The 7,777-nt window shown below is 33.7% G+C and overlaps 1 protein-coding gene and 1 long non-coding RNA gene across 2 annotated transcripts in view; both read right to left on the bottom strand.

Moving 5' to 3' along the window:
* The window catches only part of LOC103518256 (plexin domain-containing protein 2), a 27,860-nt gene that overhangs the window by 5,748 nt on the left and 14,335 nt on the right, over positions 1 to 7,777 (bottom strand). The gene's annotated exons all lie outside the window — the stretch shown is intronic.
* Positions 2,713 to 3,673, bottom strand: LOC113471179. Its single transcript, XR_003393976.1, has 2 exons — positions 3,551 to 3,673; positions 2,713 to 2,896 (listed from the first exon to the last, which is right to left on the bottom strand). It is a non-coding gene; the product is annotated as an uncharacterized LOC113471179 (long non-coding RNA).

Raw genomic sequence — 7,777 nt, forward strand, 5'->3', positions numbered from 1 at the left:
AAATTATATAGAATTTTTCAATTCTTCCATTTCATTGTTCTGAAGAATAAATCTGTATTTCCTTTTGTAGAGTTCGTTACTTTGGCGTTACCAATGATTGATCGCTATAACAGGAGCCCCTCTTCCGATTTTTTTTACCATTAGGCTAAAAACCCCCCTTGTAAAAAAAAAAAAAAAAAAAAAACAGCGTGAAAAGATGAAGACCAAAGTCTACCCAGAAAAGTAATTGTCGCTACATTAAAATTATTTTTTTCATAGGTAGATTAAATTTCGTCATTCTCATTTTTTAACAAATATTACTTAACATCGAAAAACTTTCATATATTTTTACTATCATTACCTACAAATAATTTTATGTGCACGCGTGCATTCAATAGCAAAATCTTACATACCTAATCAAATAAACTAAGAAAAAATTAATAGTTAACATTGAATTCACATTACAAGCCCCATGTTATTATAGTTGTAGGCAAGATTGGGCCTTCATTTAAGAAATACATAACATGTAAAATTCGATACATAACAAGCAAAAAACCAAACGCAAAAACATGATGATGGTTGAAAAATGAATTTCCCAATGTAAATGTGCTCACATGTGTCTTTTAAATTTCAAACATAGGGTATTTTATGAAGAAAAAAAAATGTAGCGTAATAGCGATAAATTTGTCAAACAAAAGAAAATTAATGATGGTTGAAAAATGAATTTCCCAATGTAAATGTGCTCACATGTGTCTTTTAAATTTCAAACATAGGGTATTTTATGAAGAAAAAAAATGTAGCGTAATAGCGATAAATTTGTCAAATAAAAGAAAATTAATTTTTAAAACATAGTAAGTAGGGATAATTGAAGAAAAATAATAGAAATAAATGTTACGTATAATAAAAGAAACTTCACTGCTATCACATTAGAAATAAATTCAAACCTTCAAAGAAAAATGCCCATGCATAAAATATGTAGATGCCTATAAATAGGTATTTTGTCTCTAGAATTCGTTTAAAATATGTAAATATAAAGAAAAAATTAGTAATAAAAAACTAATCAGAAGTTGTAACAAGAAAATTAATAGATATAATAAACTAATTACCCTCAGTATACTCAATAATATAAAAAAACAGTGATGTCATAATAACTAAGAGATTTTCAAAAAACACATAAGCAAAATGATTGAGCTGGTTGAAGTTGCATTATAAATTATAAGCATTCAAAAACAAGAAAATTAATAGATATAATAAACTAATTACCCTCAGTATACTCAATAATATAAAAAAACAGTGATGTCATAATAACTAAGAGAATGAGATTTTCAAAAAACACATAAGCAAAATGATTGAGCCGGTTGAAGTTGCATTATAAATTATAAGCATTCAAACACATGTATTTAATAAAGTTCAAAAGAAGATGCTACCTATATATTTAATCCTTTTACAGCAAAAACAGATACACTGTCGGGCAATGAAAGCGGGACACCCCTATTTTTTGGTTTTTCTCAAACTGCTGTTCAGCGTTCAAAATTTTTCGGTAAAACTATTAATCATATTTTTTGCTGTAAAATTTAAAACTTATTCCACAAGACCGCATATCTACAATTAGGAAAATGGATACCTTAAGGAAATAGGAAATCTTAAGGAAAAAGGGAACCTAAATCATTTAGGAACGACTGTGCATTCGGCCCTTAATCATAGTACCGATAACCGACCTTCGCAGAAAATGAGGAAATTGGGCCGAGTATTTCTTCTGGAATGCTGGATGGTTTTGAATACATTTTTGATATCATTCTAACCTTGAAAATTTCAAGCGTATGTAAAATAAGCGTGAGGTTTCACGCTCCGTTATGGACACATTGGTGCGAAGGTCGATAGTCTAGGCGGGGGTAAATGGTCCATAGCCTATGGTCGCTGGGCTGTAGGTAACTTGTGTATTATTTCAATTTTAACCTTCTAGTTGCGTACTAAAATGGAAAAAAGATGTCCGACTTGCGTACTGGGTCTTTTTTATTATTTTTCTTAGGTCGAGGGATTTTTTTTTTATATAGGTAAGTACGAACGAACATTTAATGGGGGGAAAAAACATTCCCCTGTTTTTCTAATTTCGCTCAAATAATTATGAAGTAATTTTTATATTGAAAAGAAGAACACAAGTAGCTTATACTCATCACAGTTATAAGCTACTTGTGTTCTTATTTTCAAGATGAATCTTCGCGAAGTCACGTCAGAATCTATCAGTATCCTTTTGATATGTTTTCGAACCCTATACTAAAACCAATAACACACAAAAAGTTGATCATTTGTGAAAGTTCTTGATGTGTATCTACTACCTAACCCTATAATTCCCAGAAAGTTGATCATTTGTGAAAGTTCTTTTCGCGTGCTACCTAACCCTATCATCTCCAGAAAGTCGATCATTTGCGAAAGTTCTTTTCGCGTTCTAGAATTCTTTCGTGGGATAAAATAAGGGATTATTTCTGTGGGATCAAATTTTGAGAGGTATTTTTTCCCAGTCTACCTGGTTTTTCCAGTACTAGTTGCGTACTAAATTTTCTTTAGTACGCATCTTTAGTACGCAAGTAGTACTGTCTACCTGAAAATTTAGTACGCAACTAGTACTGCAGTACGCAAGTAGTAAACACCGGCTCGCTGTTGTGGACGTGCATTTACAGTTGAATTCTATGGAAAACGAGCATTACTTCTGTGAAAAATATATCAGTGGAAAAACCAGGTAACATGAATTTTTAGGAGAAAAATAGGTGGGAGGTAACTATGGAAACTGGAAACCTACAGATTTTAGGACATTTTTTTACGAGTTTTTTATGTATCTAAAAAAATTTGATTATTAATAAAAATGTTCTTTTTTGACATTAAAGTTAATTTTAAGATCATATAATGTAATTCACAAGACCTTTTTTCTTTACAAAAACCAGGTAACATGAATTTTTAGGAGAAAAATAGGTGGGAGGTAACTATGGAAACTGGAAACCTACACATTTTAGGACATTTTTTTACGAGTTTTTTATGTATCTAAAAAAAATTGATTAAAAATGTTCTTTTTTGACATTAATTTTAAGATCATATATGTAATTCATAAGACCTTTTGACTGTTTACACTACTGTTGGGGAAAAGGGACTTTTTTGATCCGGACAAACAAGATAATAGGATGAATAAATAATACCTATTCTTTATTTGTTAAAATTCCCCTCTATTCTAACTTCTGCTCCGTTATTATTTGACCATTACAGTTCTCTGTTCCCACAGTTTCCTCCCACCCGTCACAATTATTTAAGCCAAATCATGCACACTAGCTGTACAAACCGACGCGTGACACGAAAATTCGATATAGCGGTAACATAATTACATTTCGCACATCAGCTGCAAAGGTCGAGAACTCGTTTAGAGAACATTAGATACTTTTGTCGCACATCAGCTGTAAAGGTCGACAAGTGAGGAGAACATAAGTTCGGCCATGCCTTTTCCACAATTTTGGCCATGCCTCGGGATGAACTAGCGGGATTCCGGAGCGAAGCGACGGAATTCAGCTAGTGTAATTCATAAGACCTTTTGACTGTTTACACTACTGTTGGGGAAAAGGGACTTTTTTGATCCAGACAAACAAGATAATAGGATGAATAAATAATACCTATTCTTTATTTGTTAAAATTCCCCTCTATTCTAACTTCTAAGAAAATTAAAGTGACCTAAATATAAACATATTATTTAATTTTTATTACTGGCCATCTCACAATATTTACACACTTGACATTTTTTTTTTTTGTCTGCTTCTCAAATGGCTAAATCACCCCTATACTTGAAAATATTTTTTGTTTTTCTTTACAAAAACCAGGTAACATGAATTTTTAGGAGAAAAATAGGTGGGAGGTAACTATGGAAACTGGAAACCTACAGATTTTAGGACATTTTTTAGCGCTAGGCTGCGGGTTTGGTTCCTGCCCGGGGAAGATTTTATCCTGACCTTTGTCAATGTTTTCCGCGCATGGAATACAAAGTGACAACTAGGGAGTATTGTACCTCATCACTTGGTTGAATTTATGAAAATGGACAGTATGGACACCAGTACAAAACATCAAATCGTATGAAACGTGTATGGCACATTGCAGACATACATAGATACCAGGCGTTCATACAAAATTTGTTGAATCATACAAATACATGTTGAGCTCAATCCCCGAATTCACCTGATGAGCGAAGACAAAACCATTTCCCGAATGGAAGTCTGTTCCACGGAAGTATGGAATACTGAGAGTTACAAGTATAAAAAAAAAGTGATAATAGTAATGTTACTAATGTACATAAGGTAGGGTACTTTTACTGAGCCGACCCCACTTGACTGGAAAAAGGCAAAGAAGAAGGAGAAGAAGAAAAAGACAAAGAAGAAGGAGGAGAAGAAGAAGAAGGAGAAAAAGGCAAAGAAGAAGAAGAAGGAGAAGAAGAAGGCAAAGAAGAAGAAGGAGAAGGAGAAGAAGAAGGCAAAGAAGGAGAAGAAGAAGGAGAAAAAGGCAAAGAAGAAGGAGAAGAAGAAGGAAAAAAAGAAGAAGGAGAAGAAGAAGAAGAAGAAGAAGAAGAAGAAGAAGAAGAAGAACAACAACAACAACAACAACAACAACAACAACAACAACAACAACAACAACAACAACAACAACAACAACAACAACGAGGAGAAGGGTACTTTTCTTTACAAGATGGCTGCCCCATTGGTAACTAGTAGAAAATAGAATGACACTAAAAATGCCTTTACCCAGTAGTAGGCTATTAGTATGACTGTGGTCAGATTTTATCCTCAAACAATGTTGAGGATATTTTTTTTTTTAATTGAACCTTATTTACAGAGGGAAACTATAACAATCAGAGTCCTTGTCCCTACTGTTGAGGATAAAATTCCCATGCCTCACCTCGGCTGGTTCTCGGAACGGCTGGCTTTCTCCTATCCTGTCTTCCTTCTCTCTTCGATCTCGGAACGATAAGACCTTAGCAGTTAAAGTTCCATCCTATCAAACCTCTAAAAGAAGACCACCAGTAGATCAGCACTGTACTACCTGTACTAGAGTGTTAGGGTTTGTAGTTTCCCTTTTGGAAAATCTCACCACACGGCACTGATCTTGATCTATCATTTATGATTATGATGAACCTTTGCGACGCAATACCAAAATGTAGAACGATAAGACTTTAGCAGTTAAAGTTCCATCTATCAAACCTCTAAAAGAAGACCATCAGTAGATCAGCACTGTACTACCTGTACTAGAGTATGGTTTATAGTTTACCTTTTGGAAAATCTCACCACACGGCACTGATCTTGATCTATCATTTATGATTATGATGAACCTTTGCGACGCAATACCAAAATGTAGGTTACGAGATACCTACTTTGTATTTTTTTTTTATTTATTTTTTTTTCTCGACTTTGGCCGTCAAAGGACCACGAAAACAACTATGATTCATGACTGTAAAGTTCTGCGTTCTTTCTTCTCTTTCCAAAACCTTTTCATCCTTTCTGCGTGTTGTTGTTTTCGTTCATCAGTCCATCGGGTACCTGTCTTTTTCTTTGGTTGTTGTTGTTGTTGTTGTTGTTGGTGTTGTTGAAATCCAGCGAAACTCTCTACTTTATCTCTTAGGACATTTCTATTGAAAATGTTGTTTTTTTTTGGCTTTATGGTTTTCTGGACAAAATTTGCACCACCATTTTCGTGTTCCCGGTAAAAAGACCTTTAATTTGATATATAGGTCGACCAGGTTTGGATAAGTCCTTCTATGGGGACAGACAGACTGACACAGACTGACAGACAGACACCGAAGCGAATACAATAGCGCGTCCACTATACCTTTTTTTTATTACTATCGTAATAATAAAGGAAGGACGGGCTAAAAATGAGCGGAGGAGGAGGAGGAGGGGCAGATAAAATTTGTATCGGAAATATTGTAAAAAGCATGATTGCGTTGCATTTATAATCATTACGTAATAATTACCTAAATATCTACCTACCTACATCTAGGGTTGGGTAAAACGTTAAAACAATAGGTAGTGTAGATAGTAAACTCAAAAGAGCGAAAGGAAGAGAGAGAGGGACATTCCAACCTTGGTGTATTTCCCTGTAGCTGATTTCTCCTCTTCTATAGAATTAATTTCCCCTCTTCTGTAGCTAATTTCTCCTCTTCTATAGAATTAATTTCCCCTCTTCTGTAGCTAATTTCCCCTTTTCTGTAGCTAATTTACCCTCTTCTGTAGCTAATTTCCCCTCTTCTGTAGCTAATTTACCCTCTTCTGTAGCTAATTTCCCCTCTTCTGTAGCTAATTTCTCCTCTTCTGTAGCTGATTTCTCCTCTTCTATAGAATTAATTTCCCTTCTTCTGTAGCTAATGTCTCCTCTTCTATAGAATTAATGTCCCCTCTTCTGTAGCTAATTTCCCCTCTTCTGTAGCTAATTTCCCCTCTTCTGTAGCTAATTTCCCCTCTCCTGTAGTTAATTTCTCCTCTTCTGTAGCTAATTTCCCCTCTTCTGTAGCTAATTTCCCCTCTTCTGTAGCTAATTTCCCCTCTTCTGTAGCTAATTTCCCCTCTTCTGTAGCTGATTTCCCCTCTTCTGTAGCTAATTTCTCCTCTTCTGTAGCTAATTTCTCCTCTTCTGTAGCTAATTTCCCCTCTTCTGTAGCTAATTTCCCCTCTTCTGTAGCTAATTTCCCCTCTTCTGTAGTTAATTTCTCCTCTTCTGTAGCTAATTTCCCCTCTTCTGTAGCTAATTTCCCCTCTCCTGTAGTTAATTTCTCCTCTTCTGTAGCTAATTTCCCCTCTTCTGTAGCTAATTTCCCCTCTCCTGTAGTTAATTTCTCCTCTTCTGTAGCTAATTTCCTAAAGCGCGTTATACTGTATGATGCGAAAAATGATAGGTTATGTTTTTCATTAGGTAGTTCTTCAAAGAAAGAAATCATAAAAATTAATAGGTAGGTATATTAAAGAAGAGAGAGAGAAAGCCCACTATTGAACAAAAGATAAACTTCCCGTTATTGAAAAATGTTAGCACCCTAGGAATCAAGGGGAGTGAAGTTAACAAAATATATGCAACAAGCATTAGTAACAAATCGTTAAAATATTTTCACTTATACAAAAAAGAAACATGAACTTTACTATAATTATGTTAAAGTGATTCACACAAGGTAGATTTTATAAGCTCTGTATAGATTTTGATGGTAGCTAAGACTAAATAATTATAATAAAAAAAAAGCGTTTCTAGGTAAAAAGTTTCCCAACATATGAGTAGATTCTTCAGTGATTTTTCAGAATTTAAGGTAAAAATTTCAAAATACATAATTATACATACTTTACGACTTTTTCAGACATTGGTTCTAATAAAATTTAGAATTTTCAACTAAAGATTTTTGTCTCCGTTTGTGCATTTGCGGACTTCCAATAAAAGTTAAGTAATGTAACAAAGGACATGGACATGACAAAGCACATCGATTCTTACAAAACATTTGAAGAAAAAAATCGTATACAACTGATAGAAAGTATTTGAAAAGTCCTCGAGGAAATATCTAGTTAGTACATTTGTTGTTCATCTGTTGAATGTTTTCTTTTATGTTTAAAATAATAAGTACTTGTTTCTTTTACTTCTTACTTTTTAAGATATATTAAATTTCAGAATATTTGACCATTAGGCTATAAACGACCTCTGTGAAAAAAAAAAAAAAAAAAAAAAAACGAGGGACCTAAAAAAATGTATGACTTTCAAATTCAATGTGAAAAAGGATTTTTCTCTTGAAATTTTTTTGAAT

This window comes from Diaphorina citri, unplaced genomic scaffold (assembly GCF_000475195.1).
Source record: "Diaphorina citri unplaced genomic scaffold, Diaci psyllid genome assembly version 1.1 scaffold2132, whole genome shotgun sequence".
Lineage (NCBI taxonomy): Eukaryota > Metazoa > Arthropoda > Insecta > Hemiptera > Psyllidae > Diaphorina > Diaphorina citri.